Raw genomic sequence first — 22,300 nt, 5'->3', positions numbered from 1 at the left:
AGGACAATGCTAGCTGAAGAGTTTGAATTGTAATAGCAGCACATGAATGAATATGACTACATGTACATTTTTGCAACAAATTCCAGAGCAATGAGATTTTCAATAAGCAAGTTACCATCCAAAAACCAATCATGTATTCCCCACCCCTTTGCATAAAGACCTACGCAAGAGTAATTTGGAATGTATTATTTTTGTTTTATAATGCACATACTGTATACAATAGGTTACGCTTGTCTATTAAATTCATCTTTGCTTTTTGAAATCATACAGTTTGTTTTTTTTGCTGTCAGTCCATTTCCACAAACTGTATAAAATTTTACACCTTCTGTGTCGTATATTGTGATGTTACTATAGCTGGCCAAACCCACATTGGGTAGTATGGGGGGGGGGGGACTGGAGCAGCAGTAGCAGAAGGACAAGCAATAGACTGTTTAGGATTAACTAGATATAGATAACAGAAAAAAACACCTGGTAGTCAGGGGAGTGGGTAAGTGGTTATTCAACAATTGCAGTGCAAAAGGTTAGCTTTTTTATTATTATGGTATGGTACTGCGGCTGCTATGGAATGTACAGCTCGTTATTCTTAGCAATCCATTTGGTTGGCTTGACATCATAACAAATGTAGTAACAGCACTTCGAGTGCCAAATGTTACCCAACTGCTGCAAAACTACCAAGTGTTCTATTTTGGTTCCAAGCCGTTATGGCCCTTTTAACCCTGGTGACGTACCTGATACGTCATGCCCAAATGGGCTCATTGGTTCTGTGACTAGGGTGACCACATGTCCTGGATTGCCAGTGAAAGTCCTGCAGTGGGACTTTAAGTCCCGGGCAGTGTCAATCCAGGACAATGCATTGCAGTGAAGGAGGTCTCAGCCAATCAGGAGAGACTTTTCAACTCCCCTGATTGACTGAGAGTTCAGAAGCCTCTCCCGATAAGTCTCTCATTCACACCAAGCTCAGTGTAAGCTGCAGCCATCACCGGGTATGTGTATTTGACTGTGTGTATGTGACTGTGTTTGTCTGTGTGACTGTGTGGTAATATCTGGTAATAGAGGAGTTAATTCTCTGAATTTACTTGTGTGTAATGATTGAATGTACAGTATCTCACAAAAGAGAGGACACCCTTCACATTTTTGTAAATATTTTATTATATCTTTTAATGTGACAACACTGAAGCAATGACACTCTGCTACAATGTAAAGTAGTGAGTGGTACAGCCTGTATAACAGTGTAAATTTGCTGTCCCCTCAAAATAACTCACAAAACCATTTATGTCTAAACCTTAGCAACAAAAGTGAGTACACCCCTAAGTGTAAATGTCCAAATTGGTCCCAAAGTGTCAATATTTTGTGTGGCCACCATTATTTTCCAGCACTGCCTTAACCCTCTTGGGCATGGAGTTCACCAGAGCTTTACAGGTTGCCACTGGAGTCCTCTTCCGCTCCTCCATGACGACATCACGGAACTGGTGGATGTTAGAGACCTTGTGCTTCCCCACCTTCCGTTTGAGTATGCCCCACAGATGCTCAAAAGGGTTTAGGTCTGGAGACATGCTTGGCCAGTCCATAACCTTTATCCTCAGCCAGGGGCGTAGCTAGAGTATTTGGCACCTGGGGCAGATCCTGTTTGTGGCACCTCCCCAAACACACACTTTAAAACTGCATAGCTTCTATCGTTAGGCAAATATTGACAGGGGTACAGCATAACTATTATCATTATATACTGAGGCAGACATTGACGGGTCTACAGCATAACTGTTATCATTATATACTGAGGCAGACATTGACGGGGGGACAGCATAACTGCTATCATTATATACTAAGGCAAGCATTGACGGTGGTACAGCATAACTGCTATCACTATATACTGAGGCAAACATTGACGGTGGTACAGCATAACTGTTATCATTATATACTAAGGCAAACATTGACGGTGGTATAGGATAACTGTTATCATATACTGAGGCAAACATTGACGGTGGTATAGGATTACAGTTATCACTATATACTGAGGCAGACATTGTATATAGTAGGGATGCACCCAAATGAAAATCCTGGTCTGAAACCGAAAATACAGCATTCACTTGGCTGAAACCAAAAATGACCCCCCCACCTTTAAAAAAAAACCCAAAACACTTTTTTAAAAAGTAACACACCAAAATTAGACAAAAAAACCAATGTATATATATTGTTAACAGCATTCACAATCCTGTCATGCCCAGGCATACCCAGGTTCCAACATGTACTGGCTGAATTAGCATGATAGGAGTGTGATCTCTGTTAGCAATCATATATATATATATTAATATGGTTCAGTAGCGTACCTAGCGGGGGCGGGGGGGGTGGGCGGTCCGCACCAGGTGCCGCTCATCATGGGGGGTGCCAACTTGCCGGCACCGGGCACCCCTCCAGAGACGGACAGTAATGTCCGCCGCTGGAGGAGCAGGCTCGGTTGGGGAGATCAAGGATCTCCCTTTAACCGGCTTCAAATCACTCAAGGGAGCCTGAGGTCTGTTGAAGACCTCCGATACCGCTCCCTTGCGACGTGCGCGGCAACTGCTGCTGTGCGCCGGGGTTTGTTGTCAGATCCCGGTGCACAACACTGAAGCCGCGCCCACCGCGGAAGACGGAAGAAAACAGAAGAAGAGTGAAGAAGAGCTGACTGCTGAAAGGTGAAAAGAAACAGAGGAAAGGTAGGAAAGCATTCAGTTAAAGTGAGAAGGGAGGGGGGTAGACAGTGAGATGGGGGGGTAGAAAGTATATTGGAATAAATAAACAGTGAGAATGAGTGGGAGAATAAATTAATGTGTGAAAGCATTGTGAGAATGAGTGAGAGAATGGATGAATTGTCTGAATGAGGGATATAATTAATGAGTTTGTGAGAATGCATTAATGTTAGCAATCATACTCCTATCATGCCAAGTCAGTTAGTACATGCTGGAATCTGGGTATGCCTGGGCATGATAGGAGTGTGATTGCTGTTAACAATCATATATATGTATTAATATTGTTGCTTAATTTTTTTGTCCTATTTTGGTGTTTTACTTACCTTTAAATAAAAGTGAGATTTTTTTTTTTATGGTGGGGAGTCATATTCGTTTCGGACAGGTAAATGCTGCATTTTCAGTTTCAGTCCAGAATTCGTTTTGGTGCATCCCTACTACTAAGCCAGACAGTGAAGTGGTAGGCCTACACCACATCAATGTTTGGCTTAGTATATAGTGATAGGAGTTATGCTGCACTATTGTTATTGTCTGGCTCAATGTATAGTGATAGGGATTACGCTATACCGCCGTCAATGTCTGCCTCTGTATATAGTGATAGGTGTTATGCTGTCCCACTGTCATTGTCTGCTTCAGTATATAGTGGTAGGTGTTATGCTGTACAACCGTCAATGTCTGCCTCAGTATATAGTGATAGGTGTTATGCTGTACCACTGTCAATGTCTGCCTCAGTATATAGCGATAGGTGTTATGCTGCACCACCGTCAATCTCTGCCTCAGTATATAATGATACCACCTTCAGTGTCTGCACCAGTATAAAGATAGAAGCTATGCACTTTTAAAAAGTGTGCGTGTGTGGGGGGGGGTGCCACATACAGGATCCGCCCCAGGTGCCAAATACTCTAGGTACGCCCCTGATATGGTTAATGGATTTTTCTGTCACAATTTTGGTTTGTTGCTTACTTTTAATAAAAGTGTGGCTAACACACCAAAATTGGATAAAAAAATCAACAACAATATAAATATATGTATATATAATTGCTAACAGCAATCACACTCCTATCATGCCCAGGCAGCCAGTACATGCTGGAACCTGGGCACGATAGGAATGTGATTACAGCCTCTCTATGCCACACTTACACCTCCATGCTATCATTCACAAACATTCAGCATAAACTACAGCATAACACCCATCACTCTCACACACTTACTAATCCACTCTCACCGAATGTTTTCCTACCTTTTCTCTGTCACTGACCCTCCTCCTCTTGGCTCTTCTTCATTTGTGTCCTTTCCGGTGCAGTGGGCGGGGAAGGCGGTGGTCGCGGCTTCAGTGTTGTGCACAGGGATATGACATCAAATCCCGACGCACAGCATCAGTCGCCGCGCGCATCGCAAGTGAGCAGGATCAGAGGTCTGCATTAAGAGACCTCCCGCTCTCTTGGTTGACTTTAAGCTGGTTGGAGGGAGATCCTTGATCTCCCCAATTGAGCCTGCTCCTCTAGCAGCAGACATTACTGTCCATCTCTGGAGGGGTGCCGGCATGGTGGCACCCCCCTGGTGAGCAGCACCTGGGGCGGACCGCCCCCTGTTAGATACGCTACTGCCCTCAGCTTGTTTAGTAAGACAGTGGTCGTCTTGGAGGTGTGTTTGGGGTCGTTAATATGTTGGAATACTGCCCTGCGGCCCAGTCTCCGAAGGGAACAGTACATGTTGGCATTCATGGTTCCCTCAATGAACTGTAGCTCCCCAGTGCCGGCAGCACTCATTTAGGCCCAGACCATGACAATCCCACCACCATGCTTAACTGTAGGCAAGACGCAATTGTGTTTGTACTCCTCACCTGGTTGCCGCCGCACACGCTTGACACCATCTGTGAGACTGTGAGAGCGATAACACCAAATGTAAAACACCTGCTCCCCATTCACACCTGAGATCTTGTAACACTAACGAGTCACATGACACCAGGGAGGGAAATGGCTAATTGGGCCCAATTTGGACATTTCCACTTAGGGGTGTACTCACTTTTGGGTACATTTGTTGGGTGTCTATATATAATGTATGTGTGTATATACATAATGTGTATTGCAAGACCCAGGATTTATATTACCATATTTGCTCGATTATAAGATGAGGTTTTTTCAGAGCAAATATTCGAGCAAATATTCAAGGCCGTCTTATAATCAGACCTCAAATAGAGGTCTCACTATAAGACTAAGATCCAGATCCCCCGCAGCGCTGCAGGAGACCTGGATTCTCCTCTCTGTGCAATGCGCGCAGACAAACTCCGCTGCTGCCGGCACTTCCGCCGGGGCTTCTATGATGGAAGGTCACGTTACGCCGGCGCTCAGAGAAAGTGCCGGCAGCAGTGGAGGTTGTCTGCGCGCATTGTGCAGAGTCCACCGGTTGCCCCACTAGACACCAGGGAGTCTGAAGTACAAGGAACGAGTCTGGGGAAGCAATGGTAAATAACTTTTCTCAATCATAGTTTTTATTAAATATGAAAAATAGTTTACATGTGAATTAATATTTACTAGTAAAACATTTTTCCTATAGGGTAGTCTTGGCATGATAGGTACTTTAATTATGTGGGTTGGGGAGAGTGGGTGGACCTTTGCGATTTTTTTTAAAATTCTGGGCGCTACGAGATTAGATATATGGAAAATCTGACCACTAAACCAGGATTTGGGTGTGGTCGTCCAAACCATATAGACCAATATAAAAAAGTTATTATTCCTGGCCGGTTGGATGGACATTGAATGTGACAGAATGACCTGTCATACAAGGCCCCAAGGTACTCAGAGATGGCTCCAGTCTGGCTGCCAAACAGGCAGGAACTCCATTGTGTTGACTAATCCCATTAACAGGATGGCTGTCGGGGGAGATTCAGTAGCTAAACGGGATTAAAGGTTTGGTTGTCTATGTGTACCTGTTTATCAATGTTAATTTATGTTAATAAGGTTCTATGGCTATATCAGTCTATGTTTTACAATAATAAACTGTTCATTCCTGCTGTACTCAGTTCAAGGTAGTTGTGGACTTGTTTAAACTTTGTGCTACTTGTTTCACGTTTCCAGCCACTAGTGGCCGCCCTTGCCACTCTGAAGCACTCAGAGTGATTATCAAGTCCAGCTGCACTCAGACCTGATTGCCATGTCCAGGTGCACTTTGTTTCCTGGTTATCACAACCTATATAAACCTGCCCAGCCCTTCAGTCTGGGCCTCGACATTGATGTTTTTAGGACTGCCTGTTTGGTTCCTGATCTGCTCCTGAGTTACGGCCAGCGACCCACAAGTGGACTCCACAGCTGAGTGCCTTGCAAGTGGGCTTACCTGTCGTGTGTGCCCCATCCCGAGGGCTTCCTGCCGTGTGTGTGTGTGTGCCCCATCCCGAGGGCTTCCTGCCGTGTGTGTGTGTGTGCCCCATCCCGAGGGCTTCCTGCCGTGTGTGTGTGCCCCATCCCGAGGGCTTCCTGCCGTGTGTGTGTGCGCCCCATCCCGAGGGCTTCCTGCCGTGTGTGTGTGTGTGCCCCATCCCGAGGGCTTCCAGCCAAGAGACTTTCCTTGTTTATATGTTGTACCATCATCTGCAATGCAACGATTATCAGCATCTTCTGTCTGTGATTTATTTCCTGCACCTGTCTGTAACAACTCCAACCCATCATGCATCGTGGGGTACAGACAGAGCCCCTCGTATCCCCTGCACCTGGGCTCCTAACAGACCTGATCACCCGGTCCGTAACAACCCGCTACATTAAACAATTTAGAAAGTCTGTTTTTTGTTGATGGACATACGTATCTTTTTAATATATTGTGGTACCATATTTCCTTTTAAGGCCATCCCTTTTATTTTTCCTCCTCCCCAAAAGAACACATACTATCTGCTTTCATGTATTTAGAACTATGGATGTAACTGTATTACTTACTTTTACCTCAAAGAGTTTAAATATTTATTTTTGTGGGGGACATCACTGGGGCCCCTTGAGAGGCCTGAGAGCCAGCCTCCTCCCTATCGACTATGGGCCCAGGCCTTGTAGAGACGTGTGTGTGTGGATACAGGGGTTCAGTTTCTGATGATTTTCCCCATGTTTTTGCACTCAGTCTCAAAACTCACTTATGGGAATTTGATCTCCCAGTTGCACTAGGACTGAGAGATGATTTAGAATTTTTAATTACACAGGAGTGGGAACTGGAGAAAGCAAATAAAAAAAATAAAAAAAAAAGTTTGACCGTGTTCAGCAGTATGCCCCAGTGTCCATGAATTCTGTTGATTGTTGATGATTCAACAATGTACAGCTTTCCCTATTCACCAGCTGGGAATAAAAGGTATAAAATGCATCGTAGTCGGTGGGATTTGAACCTACACAGGGTGTCCCCAATGGATTTCTAGTCCATCACCTTAATCACTCGGCCACGACTACCTTACAACATAACTTATGTAATGAAAAGATCTCAAGGAAGATCTAAAGGGGTAGTAGAAGTATTATTAAACACTCATCTACAGACACGCCAGAAAGCTTGTTTTTCCCTCAGAAATCTTATGGTGCTTACACAACCACAAGGAATTCTGGGTAGGTACATACAAATAAGGTAACAATCATCACCTTTGCCTCTATATCCAATTTAAGTGGAAGGGTTTTCCATCACCTTTACCCACCATAACTTATGTAATGAAAAATCTAAAGAGAATAGATTCAACCTTCTTGCCTCAAGTGCATAGTTCAATAGGATTTTCAAGTGGGGAGTTCTCTGCTGAATAAAATGCATCGTAGTCAGCAGGATTTGAACCTGCGCGGGCTAACCCCAATGGATTTCAAGTCCATCGCCTTAACCACTCGGCCACGACTACTTCACAGCGATGGGAGTTGATGATGCACCATGCAACCATTCCCTATTCACCAGCTGTACCGAGCAGGGTTTCAGGGATTTTATTTCCAGCTAATATAAAATGATGGGTTTTCCATCACCTTTAGATTGAACCTTCCTGCCTCAAGTGCTTAGTTCAATAGGATTTTCAAGTGGGGAGTTTAAGAGCGTGCTTCCTGTGTCAGGGAATGTTCCTCTGTGTGAGAAATGGCAGTTTATTTATGATTAATATGATTGATTATACCGGAGTTGGGATTGCCAATAATGATCCTTTTTATGCGTTGATTGTGTGGTACGTTTATGAACTGTTTTCTGCTGAACAGAATTCATCGTAGTCGTCAGGATTCGAACCTGCGTAGGGAGACCCCAATGGATTTTTAGTCTTATGTAATGAAAAATCTAAAGAGAATAGATTCAACCTTCCTGCCTCAAGTGGTTCGTTCAACAGGCTCTTCAAGTGTACACCTTTCCCTATTCACCAGCTGTCAGAAGGGGGGTTTCAGGGATTTTATTTCCAGATAATATAAAATGCATCGTTTGCATTGGGGTCTCCCCACACAGGTTTGAATCCTGCCGACTACGATGCATTTTATATTGTCTGGAAATAAAATCCCTGAAACCCCGCTGCTGACAGCTGGTGAATAGGGAAAGGTGTACATTCTTGAATCATCAACAATCAAACTTATTTGCATGTGCCTACCCAGAATTCCTTGTGGTTGTGTAAGCACAATAAGATTTCTGAGAGAAAAACAAGCTTTCTGGCGTGTCTGTAGATGAGTGTTTAATAATACTTCTACTACCCCTTTAGATCTTTTCATTACATAAGTTATGTTGTAAGGTAGTCATGGCCGAGTGTTTAAGGTGATGGACTAGAAATCCATTGGGGGCACCCCGCGTAGGTTGAAATCCTGCCGACTACGTTGCATTTTATATTATCTGGAAATACAATCCCTGAAACCCGCTACAGACAGCTGGTGAATAGGGAAAGGTGTACATTGGTGAATCATCAACACCCAGCATTGTAAAGTAGTCGTGGCCAAGTGGTTAAGGCGATGGACTAGCAATCCATTGGGATCTCCCCACGCAGGTTCGAATCCTGCCGACTACAATGAATTCTGTTCAGCAGAAAACAGTTCATAAATGTACCACACAATCAACGCATAAAAAGGATAGTTATTGGCAATCCCAACTCTGGTATAATCAATCATGTTAATCATAAATAAAATGCTGTTTCTCACACAGAGGAAGATTCTCTGACCCAGGAAGCACACTCTGAAACTCCCCACTTGAAAACCCTATGGAACTAAGCACTTGAGGCAGGAAGGTTGAGTCTATTCTCTTTAGATTTTTCATTACATAAGTTATGGTGGGTAAAGGTGATGGAAAACCCTTCCACTTAAATTGGATATAGAGGCAAAGGTGATGATTGTTACCTTATTTGCATGTGCCTACCCAGAATTCCTTGTGGTTGTGTAAGCACCATAAGATTTCTGATGGAAAAACAAGTTTTCTGGCGTGTCTGTAGATGAGTGTTTAATAATACTTCTACTACCCCTTTAGATCTTCCTTGAGATCTTTTCATTACATAAGTTATGTTGTAAGGTAGTCGTGGCCGAGTGGTTAAGGCGATGGACTCGAAATCCTTTGGGGACACCCCGCGTAGGTTCAAATCCTACCGACTACGATGCATTTTATATTATCTGGAAATACAATCCCTGAAACCCCGCTAAAGACAGCTGGTGAATAGAGAAAGGGATGATTGGTGAATCATCAACAGCCAACGTTGTAAAGTAGTCGTGGCCGAGTGGTTAAGTCGATGGACTAGAAATCCATTGGGGTCACCCCGTGCAGGTTTGAATCCTGCCGACTACGATGCATTTTATTCAGCAGAGAACAGTTCATAAACATACCACACACTCAACGCATAAAAAGGATCGTTATCGGCAATCCCAACTCCGGTATAATCAGTCATATTAATCATAAATAAACCGCCATTACTCACACTGAGTAAGATACCCTTACACAGGAAGCACACTCTGAAACTCCCCACTTGAAAATCCTATTGAACTAAGCACTTGAGGCAGGAAGGTTGAATCTAAAGGTGATGGAAAACCCATAATTTTATGCATTTTATATTAGCTGGAAATACAATCCCTGAAACCCCGTTTGAGACAGCTGGTGAATAGGGAAAGGTGTACATTGGTGCATCATCAAAACCCATGATTTTAGTGGTTAAGGCGATGGACTTGAAATCCTTTGGGGTCTACCCGTGCATGCTCGAATCCTGCCGACTACGATGCATTTTATTCAGCAGAGAACAGTTCATAAACATACCACACACTCAACGCATAAAAAGGATCGTTATTGGCAATCCCAACTCAGGTATAATCAATCACATTAATCATAAAAAAACTGCCATTACTCACTCTGAGGCAGACACCCTGGCACAGGAAGCACACTCTGAAACTCCCCACTTGAACGAACCACTTGAGGCAGGAAGGTTGAATCTATTCTCTTTAGATTTTTCATTACATAAGTTATGGTGGGTAAAGGTGATGGAAAACCCTTCCACTTAAATTGGATATAGAGGCAAAGGTGATGATTGTTACCTTATTTGCATGTGCCTACCCAGAATTCCTTGTGGTTGTGTAAGCACCATAAGATTTCTGATGGAAAAACAAGTTTTCTGGCGTGTCTGTAGATGAGTGTTTAATAATACTTCTACTACCCCTTTAGATCTTCCTTGAGATCTTTTCATTACATAAGTTATGTTGTAAGGTAGTCGTGGCCGAGTGGTTAAGGCGATGGACTCGAAATCCTTTGGGGACACCCCGCGTAGGTTCAAATCCTACCGACTACGATGCATTTTATATTATCTGGAAATACAATCCCTGAAACCCCGCTAAAGACAGCTGGTGAATAGAGAAAGGGGTGATTGGTGAATCATCAACAGCCAACGTTGTAAAGTAGTCGTGGCCGAGTGGTTAAGTCGATGGACTAGAAATCCATTGGGGTCACCCCGTGCAGGTTTGAATCCTGCCGACTACGATGCATTTTATTCAGCAGAGAACAGTTCATAAACATACCACACACTCAACGCATAAAAAGGATCGTTATCGGCAATCCCAACTCCGGTATAATCAGTCATATTAATCATAAATAAACCGCCATTACTCACACTGAGTAAGATACCCTTACACAGGAAGCACACTCTGAAACTCCCCACTTGAAAATCCTATTGAACTAAGCACTTGAGGCAGGAAGGTTGAATCTAAAGGTGATGGAAAACCCATAATTTTATGCATTTTATATTAGCTGGAAATACAATCCCTGAAACCCCGTTTGAGACAGCTGGTGAATAGGGAAAGGTGTACATTGGTGCATCATCAAAACCCATGATTTTAGTGGTTAAGGCGATGGACTTGAAATCCTTTGGGGTCTACCCGTGCATGCTCGAATCCTGCCGACTACGATGCATTTTATTCAGCAGAGAACAGTTCATAAACATACCACACACTCAACGCATAAAAAGGATCGTTATTGGCAATCCCAACTCAGGTATAATCAATCACATTAATCATAAAAAAACTGCCATTACTCACTCTGAGGCAGACACCCTGGCACAGGAAGCACACTCTGAAACTCCCCACTTGAACGAACCACTTGAGGCAGGAAGGTTGAATCTATTCTCTTTAGATTTTTCATTACATAAGTTATGGTGGGTAAAGGTGATGGAAAACCCTTCCACTTAAATTGGATATAGAGGCAAAGGTGATGATTGTTACCTTATTTGCATGTGCCTACCCAGAATTCCTTGTGGTTGTGTAAACACCATAAGATTTCTGAGGAAAAAACAAGCTTTCTGGCGTGTCTGTAGATGAGTGTTTAACCCCTTAATGACAATTGCCGGTTCTGGCACGGAAAAACAAGTCGATTATGACAAATGACGTGCCAGAACCGGCACGCCTTTAAACGGGTGCAGAAAGCGATCTACGTTCGCTTTCTGCACCCAAACGGCGTTGCTGTAATGCCTCAACCGGAGAGCGGTCACAGCCGCAGCTGCCGGTGATCTTCGCCATCTGCAAGATGGCGGCGGCCCGGGAAAAAAAACAATAAAGGTGAAAAAGTTCGCTAGACGGTCTCCAGACCCTCTAGAGAACTCTGGCTCCACTTGCAGGTTGAATACAGGTACTGCATTCAACCATGCAAGTCAATGGAGCCCAGCTTTCTAATCACACTGTGATTAGTAAAAATAAATTAAAAAATAAAATAAAATTAATAATAATTAGAAAAAAATAGTAAAAAAACCAGTAAAATGTAAAAATAATTTCCCACTGATGTTTTTTAAAAAAGGCAAAAAAAAATAAAATATATATATAAAAAATATATTTTTGTGAGCAAGTCCTAAAATTAGCACATTAGCTTAAAACAATTCTCGCATGGAAAGAGTTAAAATACTGGCATATTAAATGCCCATGGGGTGTCTACTTTAAAAAAATGTATGATTTGATGGGGTAAACTGAATTGGCCGGGTTCAACAATGTCCCAAATAACACGGGGGAAGGATGGCCACACATCTAATTTCCAATTAGAAAAATGCACACGTACCAAATGTGGCCTTTTAGTTCCCCCCAAAAATGACCAACCCATGCATGTGGAGTATCACTGCGCTCAGGAGATGTTGCTGAACACATATTGGGGTGTCATGTGACAGCGGCATAAACCAGGAGCTGTAAATTCATACATAAAGTAGGTGTGTGGGGGAAAAATACACACAAAAAAATACTACTGCAAACTTTGAAAAAATTCTGGTGGTAAAATGTGTGCATGCAAAGAGTTAAAATACCAGCATTTAAAATACCCTGGGGTGTCTAGTTTTCAAAAATATATGGCTTTATTGGCCACACTGAAATGGCCCGGCTCAAAGACATACCAAATAGGGCATGGGCAGTGGATCCCCAAATGCCAAAGTTCAACATTGAAAAATGCGCATGTCCCAAATGTGGCCCTTTTGCCCCCACACAGCCAGGCAAAATCATTCATGTGAGGTATCGCTGTACTCAGGAGATGTTGCTGAACACATATTGGGGTGTTTTGTGATAGTGACATATACCAGAACTTTTTAATTCATACCTGAAGTAAAATGTGTGTGACAAAACAAATGCAAAAAAATGACTACCACAAAGTTTGACAAAGACTGGTGGTAGATATGGTGCAGGGAAAGAGTTAAAATACTAGCATTTTAAATACCCTGGGGTGTCTAGTTTTCAAAAATATATAGCTTTATTGGGCACACTGAAATGGCCCGGCTCAAAGATGTACCAAATAGGGCATGGGCAGTGGATCCCCAAATGCCAAAGTTCAACATTGAAAAATGCGGATGCCCCAAATGTGGCCCTTTTGCCCCCAAACAGCCAGGCAAAATCATTAATGTGAGGTATCGCTGTACTCAGGAGATGTTACTAAACACATATTGGGGTGTTTTATGATAGTGACATATACCAGAACCTGTTTATTCATACCTAAAGTAAAATGTGTGTGAAAAAACAAATGCAAAAAAAATTACTACCATAAAGTTTGACAAAGGCTGATGGTAGAATTAGTGCTTGAAAAGGGTTAAAATACTAGCATTTGGAATACCCTGGGCTGTCTAGTTTTCAAAAATATATGACTTGATGAGGTAAATTGCATTGGCCGGCTCCAAAGATACCCGAAATGGCACATGAGGGGAAGAATTACCAGATTTGGAAAAAATGGCTTTGAAATAGCAAAACGCTACCTGTACTTTTTGCCCCATAATGTGTAGAAAAAAGCAAAAAAACATAAAAACATTGGGTATTTCTAAACTCAGGACAAATAGTAGAATCTATTTAGCAGGTTTTTTCATTACCTTTTACTGTTTAAATCTTTTATTGGCGACAAGCAAAACACAGTAGGGCAGCGTACACAACGCAATAACAGCGTAACAAGTCCGTAATGACAGTAACATACAGTGTTAAGACACGCAGTACAGTGCCCTGCAGAAGACACACAGAGGATGATGAGCAAAGGAGGACGACCGAGAGCGAAGCACCCGGTAACATAAGTCGAATAACCTCTGCGAAGTGCAACAGTGAAGACGCTGAACATTTTCGTTTTTCAATATATGCCACAAGGGAATAGGAAGAGGGGAGGAAAGGGCAAAGAGCATAAAAGGAAGAAGGGGGCAGGGAGGGACCAGAGAAGAAAGAAATAAAGGAAAGGAGAAAAAAAAAAAAGAAAAAAAAAGGGGGGGAGACCGGGTTGCCGCAGTCGGTGAGCCAAAGGCAGTGATCATAAACGAAGTAAAGGGGCGGACGGCCTGGTATCCGAGAAGGCGGAGAGCCATGGGTCCCAGATGCTGTCGAACTTATGGAGTTCATCCCTGAGTTTGGCCGTCATGAGCTCCATGGTGATAAGGTGCCAGATGTATGCCGTGATCTCGCCCTGAACTGGTGGCGGACCCTTCCATCTTCTTGCCAGAGCGCGCTTAACCGCCGCACAGATACGGTGAATAAGACGCTGGGCAGCGGGAGGAAGCTGGGGGACAGGGGCGTCCATGGCGAGCAGTGCGATCTCAGGCGAGGGGACAAACGTGACGGCCAGCGCCGTGGACAGCATGGCAAAATAGGTCGACCAGAGTGGGCGCACCAGGTCGCACGACCACCAGCCGTGAAGATAGGAGCCTCTCTCTCTCCGCAACCTCGGAAACAGCTGGCCTCGCGGCTCCGGAGCATCTGCGACAGTTTCACCGGCGACATGTACCAGTGTGGGAGTACTTTATATGCTTGTTCCTTGGTATCTGTGTTGATCGTGAGCTTGTGGATATTGGCAATTGCGGCGTCCCAGGAATCTTCCGGGAGCTCCCTCTGAAGTTCAGCATGCCACAGCGCGCGGTACGAAGGAAGGTGAGGGAAGGTGATGTCAATGAAGTGTGCATAGTGCGTCGAAATAGAGCCCTTGATCCTCCTGCCAGTGAGAAAACGTCTCTCGAACACCGTGAGCGCAGAGATAGGACGCCCCTCGAGTAGCGAGCAAACAAAGTGACGGACTTGTAGATAGCGAAACAGTTCGGCAGGTGGGATGCGCTTGGAATCTCGAAGCTCCTGGAAAGTTAGCATCTTGGTAGTCCTCACCACCGAGCCTAGCCTGCTGAGGCCCGCGGACCGCCACCATTGAAATCGGGTAACGTCGTTACCATCTGGAAACAGGGGATGGAGAAGCAGTGGGGTGAGCTGCGAAACAGAGCCCCTAAGGTGGAGTTTAAAGCGCCAGGTGTGCCACGTAGCCAGAGCTGCAGTGATAGTGGGCAAAGCAGGTGAACGTAGAGGCATGGGAGGATCCAACCAGAGAAGGAGCGGCAACCGGTGGCGTAAGACATAGCTATGCTCGATATCGACCCAGGCCAAAACTCCTCAAGACTGCCCACATGTAGGTCCAGTCGACCCTGTCGAAGGCCTTCTCCGCGTCCAATGCCAACAACATGGAATCCTGTCGAGAGAGCCTAGCTGTTTCAATGAGGTCAACTGTGCGCCGGATATTGTCCGGGGCCTCCCTGCCCGGGATGAAACCCACTTGATCAGGGTGAATCAGCAGAGGAATGATCGACCCCAGTCTGATCGCCAGCAGCTTGGCATAGAGCTTGATGTCGGCATTGATGAGGGAGATGGAGCGATAACTGCCACAATTGGCAGGGTCTTTGCCCTCCTTATGGATGACGATGATCTTGGCCCGCAACATCTCACCAGACGGGGGGACCCCCGACAGAAAACCATTGAAGAGCTTGAGCAGGCGAGGTACAAGAAGCGACTGGAACTTTTTATAGTAGGACCCCGGAAGGCCATCTGGGCCCGGCGCTTTAGAGGGCTTTATAGAAGACAGGGCGGCCCGGACCTCCTCTTCGGTGAAAGGGCTACATAGCGAGGAGACATGCTGCTGAGGCAGAGATGGCAAAGGAAGAGAGTCCAGAAAGTGGAGCAGGTGATCGGGAGAGCGGGCATTCCCTGGAGCTTTGGTGCGATCATACAGGTCTTGATAGAATGAAGCAAATTGTAAGGCACCTACCTTAATCAGCTCCCGGCCGTCTTCTTCTCTTCCCCGGCTGAAACGCCGGCACCGCACACTGGAACTTGAAGCAGCCGCTCGCACACGCGGCCGCTTCATGAATATTTATGAAGCTGACCGCCGGCTGGATTCCGTCCCGGACGTCGGGGAACGCCCCCCCGGGCTATTTAAACCTCGAGCACAGTATCATCAGTGCTCAGTTATACTGGTCCTGTCCGTATTTCGTGAGCTCCTCCCGTATTCCATATATATTTACCTTGTTCTTGTTCTCCCGGTATCCGACCCTGGTCTGCTAAACGGCTTCCTGTGTTTCTCTGGTTTCCTGACCCTGGCTCTCCCTGCTACTACGTGTACCTCTGGCATCCTGACCCCGGCTATCCATACCGACTACGTGTACCTCTGGCTTCCTGACCCTGGTCTGCTAAACGGCTTCCCTCTGACCACTCGTGCTTACAGTTACACTACCAAGTGCCCTGTTACCCTCACCAGGCCCCTTGCGTGTGTTCTGTTTCTGAGCAAGTGTGTTCCAGTCCTGCACATCGGATTCCTTCTGGTAAGGCGAACCTCACACAAATTGGTTGGCTATGTCCGTCGGATGAACCCAGGAGTGCTGGTTGGAGTCAACAATCCTGGAAATGTTCTGCGCTTTCCTCTGTGCCCTGAGACGCCTGGCTAGCATCGCGTCTGGTTTATTGGCCTTCTCGAAAAATGTGTGCTTGGTGGCGTTGAGAGAGTGCAGGACCTGTTTGCTGAGGAGCAGGTTAATTTCACCCTTCAGTTGTATCATATCGTGGAGGACCCTGGCATCCAGCGTGCTCTTGTGGAGGGTTTCCAACACGGAGAGACGAGAGGTGAGAGAGTCCAAGGCTTCCCGATAGAGTTTCTTACGCCGGGAGGCGATGCGCAGAAAGGAGCCCCTAATGAACGCCTAATGAGTTTGCCATATGAGCAGCGGGTCAGCCTGGGGATCAGTAAGAAGGAATTCATCGAGGCGCCACTGCCCCCGACCAGCTGGAGTATCCGTGAGGCGAAGGGTGCATTCCACTGCTCCATGGTCAGACCTCGCCGAGTTGGCCAAGGATTGCCCCAGAAAAACGTAATCTATCCTTGAGTAGGACTGGTGGGGATGGGAGAAGAAGGTGTAGTCCAGGGTTTGCGGATGGAGGAGCCGCCAGATTTATCAGCTGTAACCGAATGGAGGTGGAAACTCAGAGAGGAGCGGAGGAAGATACTGACCCCATTTTTCTTCAGGGTGGGATGTGCGGCGTGGTGATGCGTGCGATAGTGCTTGCTCCAGTAAGACGGGAGATACGAAGACCGAAGATGCGTTTCCTGGAGTAAGACAATGTCCCCTCTATATCTCTGGTAGTATGACATGGCGAGGCGCCGCTTCTGCGGGGAGTTCAAGCCCTTGACGTTGTGGGAAATCACTGTGAGGTCACCCGCCATTTAGACGTGGAGAGTGTTGCTGACGAAGGAGGTCGCGAGGCAGCCGGCTCTGGAGCACCCGGAACACAAAAAAAAAAAAAATAAAAAAAAAAAAAAAAAGGGAGAGAGAGAGAGGAAGCAGAAGAAGGGAACAAAAAACCCAACACACACTTATGCAGGTAATCGTATATGTAGGAATGGTACAATATATAGGAATGGGAAGGCATGAGAGCAGGCCACTAAGATGCAGCCGGAGATATGGCAATCTGACCGGCGAGTCACCACACTGACTCGGCGTCTGAGTCAAAGACCCAGATGTCAGGCCATCAAGAGACCAATGAAGGTCTCCAAGGGGTCTAGGCATGACAAACCACCAAAATGGAATCTCCTGCCCTAAAGCAATAAACAATAAAAAATAAACAATACCTCTACGAAACAATATATACAAAACAACGGCGGCATAGTGCTAGCATGGTAACGCAATTAAGGCAGCCGGGAGAGGCTCCAATACGAGTAAATGTGCTATAAGTGCGGTGTAGAGCCATCACAATGGCGGCAGAGAAGGCTCAGCAACCCCGTAATATAAAGGCCAGTAGCGACCGTGTATAAGAACAAAAAATAAAGAAAACCGTGTGTGAGGAACATAAAATAAAACGCAAAACGGTGGACTTAGCTGTCCCAGAGTCCAGGCATGCCTCCCCGGCACAGAATCCCAAGCTGAGAACGGCGATGACCTGACGACGACGGTCAGGCCTCCGACAGGAAACCTCGGGAAGGCCCGCGGAGAAAGCTGGCAAGGGGGGCGCAGGTGTGGGCGCCATCAACCGAAGACCGCCGACGCAGGCCGCAGATCCAGGAGGACCGCAGAGGGAGACAGACGAGAACAGCGGGGGAGGCACCGGTAGTAGCCAGCCAAGTCCAGCGGAGCAAGTCAGGCCGACGGACAAGTCCTATGGACGCAGTCAGGGAGACAGACACACGTCATCCGAAGACGGGGCGGCAGAACAACACGGTGGCCGCGGAGAGAGCTGACGAAGAGGCCACGGATGCTCCACGTCAGACAGCAGCAAGGTCGTCGGCAGGGGAACGTTGCGCCGCAGCGGGGCCGGGGGGACGTCAAACCACTCATCCTCACGATGGGGGCCAGGATCCTGGCGGCTTCTCTTGCGGCCAGTAGAGAGGGCGGGGAGCCCCAGGTCCTGGAGCAAGAGGTCAGCATCCGACATCGATTTAATCGAGCGCGACACATCCCCGCGGGCCACCTGGAGGGCAAAAGGAAACCTCCAACGGTAAGGCACGCCATGAGAGCGGAGGTGATCTGTGAGAGGCCGGAGGGCCTTGCGCCGTAATAAAGTCCTCGGAGATAAGTCCGCGTAGACTTGGACCTCTGAGTTGTCGATCCGCAGAGTAGTAGAGCGCGCCGCCTTCATCAGGGACTCCCTGTGGGCGAAGTCCCTGAGTTTGACCACGATGTCACGCGGCCGATCCCCAGGCTTGGGCTTCGGCCGAAGAGCCCGGTGGGCCCGATCAACGGAGACCTCCTCTGCGGGGGTGTGAGGCAGCAGTTGGGTAAAAACTTGATGCAAGACCGCAGGTAGATCTTGTGAAGACTCCGGGACCCCGGGTAAACGAAAATTGGCCCTCCTCGAGCGGTTCTCGAGGTCTTCCTGCGCGTCCTGCAAGGTAAGCACCTCTTGTTGTAGAGCAGCCACATCAGATTCCAGCCAGTGGTGGTCACGCTGCATGGTGGATTGCGCGCGCTCGAGTGCGTCGGTTCGGGAGCCAATTTCAGCCACATCCCTCGTCAGTTCTCGGAGCTCGTTATGGATGTGGTCCATGAGGTCCTGCTTGACAGAAAGGACGAGGTCCTTCAACTCATCCACATCGCGCCTCGTGCATGGCGCAACCGGGCCTGCGGCAGAGGGGCCTGCAGGCTCCATGGTGGATAGCGCGGGAAGCACAGAGTCGGGGGCTTTTCTCTGGAAAATGGCAGGTACCGACTTCTTTTTTGCGGGTTTGGGGGTGCTGCCTGGCATGCCTGGGCTGTCAGCAGTCAGGTACCGCGGTGATGTAGAGGGATTGAGCCGATAAAATGTGCGTAATTTAGGGCATTGTGGAGGAGCAAGTTCACTGCACATCCATCTTGAAGCTCGGTCAGCCCCGCCCCCCTTTTTCATTACCTTTTATAGATGAGTAAAAGATTTTTCAACTAAAAGTTAGAAACAGTCATTTTTTTCTAAATTTTTCACCATATTTTATACTTTTTTTAATAGTAAATAATATGATACAATCAAAACAATGTCATCTAAAGAAAGCCCTTCTTGTCCTGAAAAAAACAATATATAATGTGTGTGGGTTCATTAAACGGGAAAGAAAAAAATTACAGCTAAACACAGAAATGTTAAAACGGCCATTGTCACGAAGGGTACAAAAAGTAAAATCAGCCTTTGTCACGAAGGGGTTAATAATACTTCTACTACCCCTTTAGATCTTACTTGAGATCTTTTCATTACATAAACTATGTTGTAAGGTAGTCCGAGTGGTTAAGGCGATGGACTAGAAATCCATTGGGGACACCCCGTGTAGGTTCAAATCCTGCCGACTACGGTACATTTTATATTATCTGGAAATACAATCCCTGAAACCCTCCACAGACAGCTGGTGATAGGGAAAGGTGTACATTGGTGAATCATCAACACCTAATGTTGTAACGTAGTCGTGGCCGAGTGGTTAAGGCGATGGACTAGAAATCCATTGGGGGCACCCCGCGTAGGTTCAAATCCTGCCGACTACGGTACATTTTATATTATCTGGAAATACAATCCCTGAAACCCTCCACAGACAGCTGGTGATAGGGAAAGGTGTACATTGGTGAATCATCAACACCTAATGTTGTAACGTAGTCGTGGCCGAGTGGTTAAGGGGATGGACTAGAAATCCATTGGGGTCTCCCCACGCAGGTTTGAATCCTGCCGACTACGATGAATTCTGTTCAGCAGAAAACAGTTCATAAACGTACCACACAATCAACGCATAAAAAGGATCGTTATTGGCAATCCCGACTCCGGTATAATCAATCATATTAATCATAAATAAACTGCCATTTCTCACACAGAGGAAGAGTCCCTGACACAGGGAGCACACTCTTAAACTCCCCACTTGAGGCAGGAAGGTTGAATCTAAAGGTGATGGAAAACCCATCATTTTATATTAGCTGGAAATACAATTCCTGAAACCCCGTTTGAGAGTGGTGAAGGGGATGGACTTGAAATCTGTTCGTGCATGCTCGAATCCTGCCGACTACGATGCATTTTATTCAGCAGAGAACAGTTCATAAACATACCACACACGCAACGCATAAAAAGGATCGTTATTGGCAATCCCAACTCAGGTATAATCAATCACATTAATCATAAAAAAACTGCCATTACTCACTCTGAGGCAGACACCCTGGCACATGAAGCACACTCTGAAACTCCCCACTTGAAGAGCCCGTTGAACGAACCACTTTAGGCAGGAAGGTTGAATCTATTATCTTTAGATTTTTCATTAGATAAGTTATGGTGGGTAAAGGTGATGGAAAACCCTTCCACTTAAATTGGATATAGAGGCAAAGGTGATGATTGTTACCTTATTTGCATGTGCCTACCCAGAATTCCTTGTGGTTGTGTAAGCACCATAAGATTTCTGAGGGAAAAACAAGCTTTTTGGCGTGTCTGTAGATCAGTGTTTAATAATACTTCTACTACCCCTTTAGATCTTCCAAACATTCCCTTGTTATATTAGCTAGAAATTCAATCCCTGAAACCCCGCTTGAGACAGCTGGTGAATAGGGATAGATGTACATCGGCACATCCACATGGTAGTCGTGGCCGAGTGGTAAAGGCGATAGACTAGAAATCCCTTGGGGTCACTCTGCGCAGGTTCGAATCCTGCCGACTACGGTGCTTTTTATTCAGCAGAGAACAGTTCAGAAACATACCACACACTCAAGGCATTAAAAGGATCGTTATCGGCAATCCCAACTCCGGTATAATCAGTCATATTAATCATAAATAAACCGCCATTACTCACACTGAGGAAGATACCCTGACACAGGAAGCACACTCTGAAACTCCCCACTTGAAAATCCTATTGAACTAAGCACTTGAGGCAGGAAGGTTGAATCTAAAGGTGATGGAAAACCCATGATTTAAATAAACTGCCATTTCTCGCACAGAGGAAGATTCCTGACGCAGGAAGCACACTCTGAAACTCCCCACTTGAAAATCTTATTGAACTAAGTACTTGAGGGAGGAAGGTTGAATCTAAAGGTGATGGAAAACCCATCATTTTATATTAGCTGGAAATACAATCCCTGAAACCCTGCTTTAAAATGCCACCCCTGTCAATTAGAAATAGAAGTGAGTCAGCCGGCGTGGGCGGCACCAGCACTGCTCAATGACCTTTGTGGGGGGTTGTCTGCATCGCACAGATGTTTGACAGCGGGAGTGCACATCGGGGTCTTCAGTCAGGTAAGTTGAAGTAACTGGGGGAATGCTTGGTAGTGGGAGGCTGGGACAAATATGGCTATGGGAGACTGGGGGCAAAGGCAAACTCTGTCTCCAATTTCCTATAGGCATCTTTGTCACTAAATAGCTTCCCATAGTCCCATGTTTAGCGACAAAGATGCCTAAGGGAGACTGGGGGCAAAAGCAAACTCTGTCCCCAATTTCCTATAGGCATCTTTGTCACTAAATAGCTTCCAATAGTCCCATGTTTAGCGACAAAGATGCCTAAGGGAGACTGGGGGCAAAAGCAAACTCTGTCCCCAATTTCCTATAGGCATCTTTCTCACTAAATAGCTTTGCATAGTCCCATGTTTAGTGACAATGATGCCTATGGGAGACTGGGGGCAAAGGCAAACTCTGTCCCCAATTTCTTATAGGCATCTTTGTCACTAAATAGCTTCCCATAGTCCCATGTTTAGTTACAAAGATGCCTATGGGAAACTGGGGGCAAAGGCAAATTCTGTCCCAAGTTTCCTATAGGCATCTTTGTCACTAAATTGCTTCCCATAGTCCCATGTTTAGTGACAAAGATGCCTATGGGAAACTGGGGACAGAGTTTGCCTTTGTCCCCAGTTTCCTATAGGCATCTTTGTCACTAAATAGCTTTCCATAGTCCCATGTTTAGTAACAAAGATGCCTATGAGAAACTGG

The 22,300-nt window shown here is 46.0% G+C and overlaps 10 non-coding genes across 10 annotated transcripts; 8 read left to right on the top strand and 2 right to left on the bottom strand.

The window, feature by feature from the left end:
• Positions 1 to 7,062: 7,062 nt before the first annotated feature.
• TRNAS-AGA (transfer RNA serine (anticodon AGA)) lies at positions 7,063 to 7,144 on the bottom strand. Its single transcript has one exon. It is a non-coding gene; the product is annotated as a tRNA-Ser (tRNA).
• Positions 7,145 to 7,490: 346 nt separating this feature from the next.
• Positions 7,491 to 7,572, bottom strand: TRNAS-UGA (transfer RNA serine (anticodon UGA)). The gene has a single exon. It is a non-coding gene; the product is annotated as a tRNA-Ser (tRNA).
• A 1,043-nt stretch (positions 7,573 to 8,615) lies between these two features.
• On the top strand, positions 8,616 to 8,697 carry TRNAA-AGC (transfer RNA alanine (anticodon AGC)). Its single transcript has one exon. It is a non-coding gene; the product is annotated as a tRNA-Ala (tRNA).
• Positions 8,698 to 9,191: 494 nt separating this feature from the next.
• On the top strand, positions 9,192 to 9,273 carry TRNAS-CGA (transfer RNA serine (anticodon CGA)). The gene has a single exon. It is a non-coding gene; the product is annotated as a tRNA-Ser (tRNA).
• Positions 9,274 to 9,379: 106 nt separating this feature from the next.
• Positions 9,380 to 9,461, top strand: TRNAS-AGA (transfer RNA serine (anticodon AGA)). Its single transcript has one exon. It is a non-coding gene; the product is annotated as a tRNA-Ser (tRNA).
• Positions 9,462 to 10,367: 906 nt separating this feature from the next.
• On the top strand, positions 10,368 to 10,449 carry TRNAS-CGA (transfer RNA serine (anticodon CGA)). The gene has a single exon. It is a non-coding gene; the product is annotated as a tRNA-Ser (tRNA).
• A 106-nt stretch (positions 10,450 to 10,555) lies between these two features.
• On the top strand, positions 10,556 to 10,637 carry TRNAS-AGA (transfer RNA serine (anticodon AGA)). The gene has a single exon. It is a non-coding gene; the product is annotated as a tRNA-Ser (tRNA).
• Positions 10,638 to 19,811: 9,174 nt separating this feature from the next.
• TRNAS-AGA (transfer RNA serine (anticodon AGA)) lies at positions 19,812 to 19,893 on the top strand. The gene has a single exon. It is a non-coding gene; the product is annotated as a tRNA-Ser (tRNA).
• Positions 19,894 to 19,998: 105 nt separating this feature from the next.
• Positions 19,999 to 20,080, top strand: TRNAS-AGA (transfer RNA serine (anticodon AGA)). The gene has a single exon. It is a non-coding gene; the product is annotated as a tRNA-Ser (tRNA).
• An 881-nt stretch (positions 20,081 to 20,961) lies between these two features.
• On the top strand, positions 20,962 to 21,043 carry TRNAS-AGA (transfer RNA serine (anticodon AGA)). The gene has a single exon. It is a non-coding gene; the product is annotated as a tRNA-Ser (tRNA).
• Positions 21,044 to 22,300: the final 1,257 nt, after the last annotated feature.

This window comes from Sceloporus occidentalis, unplaced genomic scaffold (genome assembly GCF_023333645.1).
Source record: "Sceloporus occidentalis isolate IW3139 unplaced genomic scaffold, rSceOcc1.0.p SCAF_22, whole genome shotgun sequence".
NCBI classification, from domain to species: Eukaryota; Metazoa; Chordata; class Lepidosauria; order Squamata; family Phrynosomatidae; genus Sceloporus; species Sceloporus occidentalis.
This window is presented reverse-complemented; position numbering and strand designations above follow the sequence as displayed.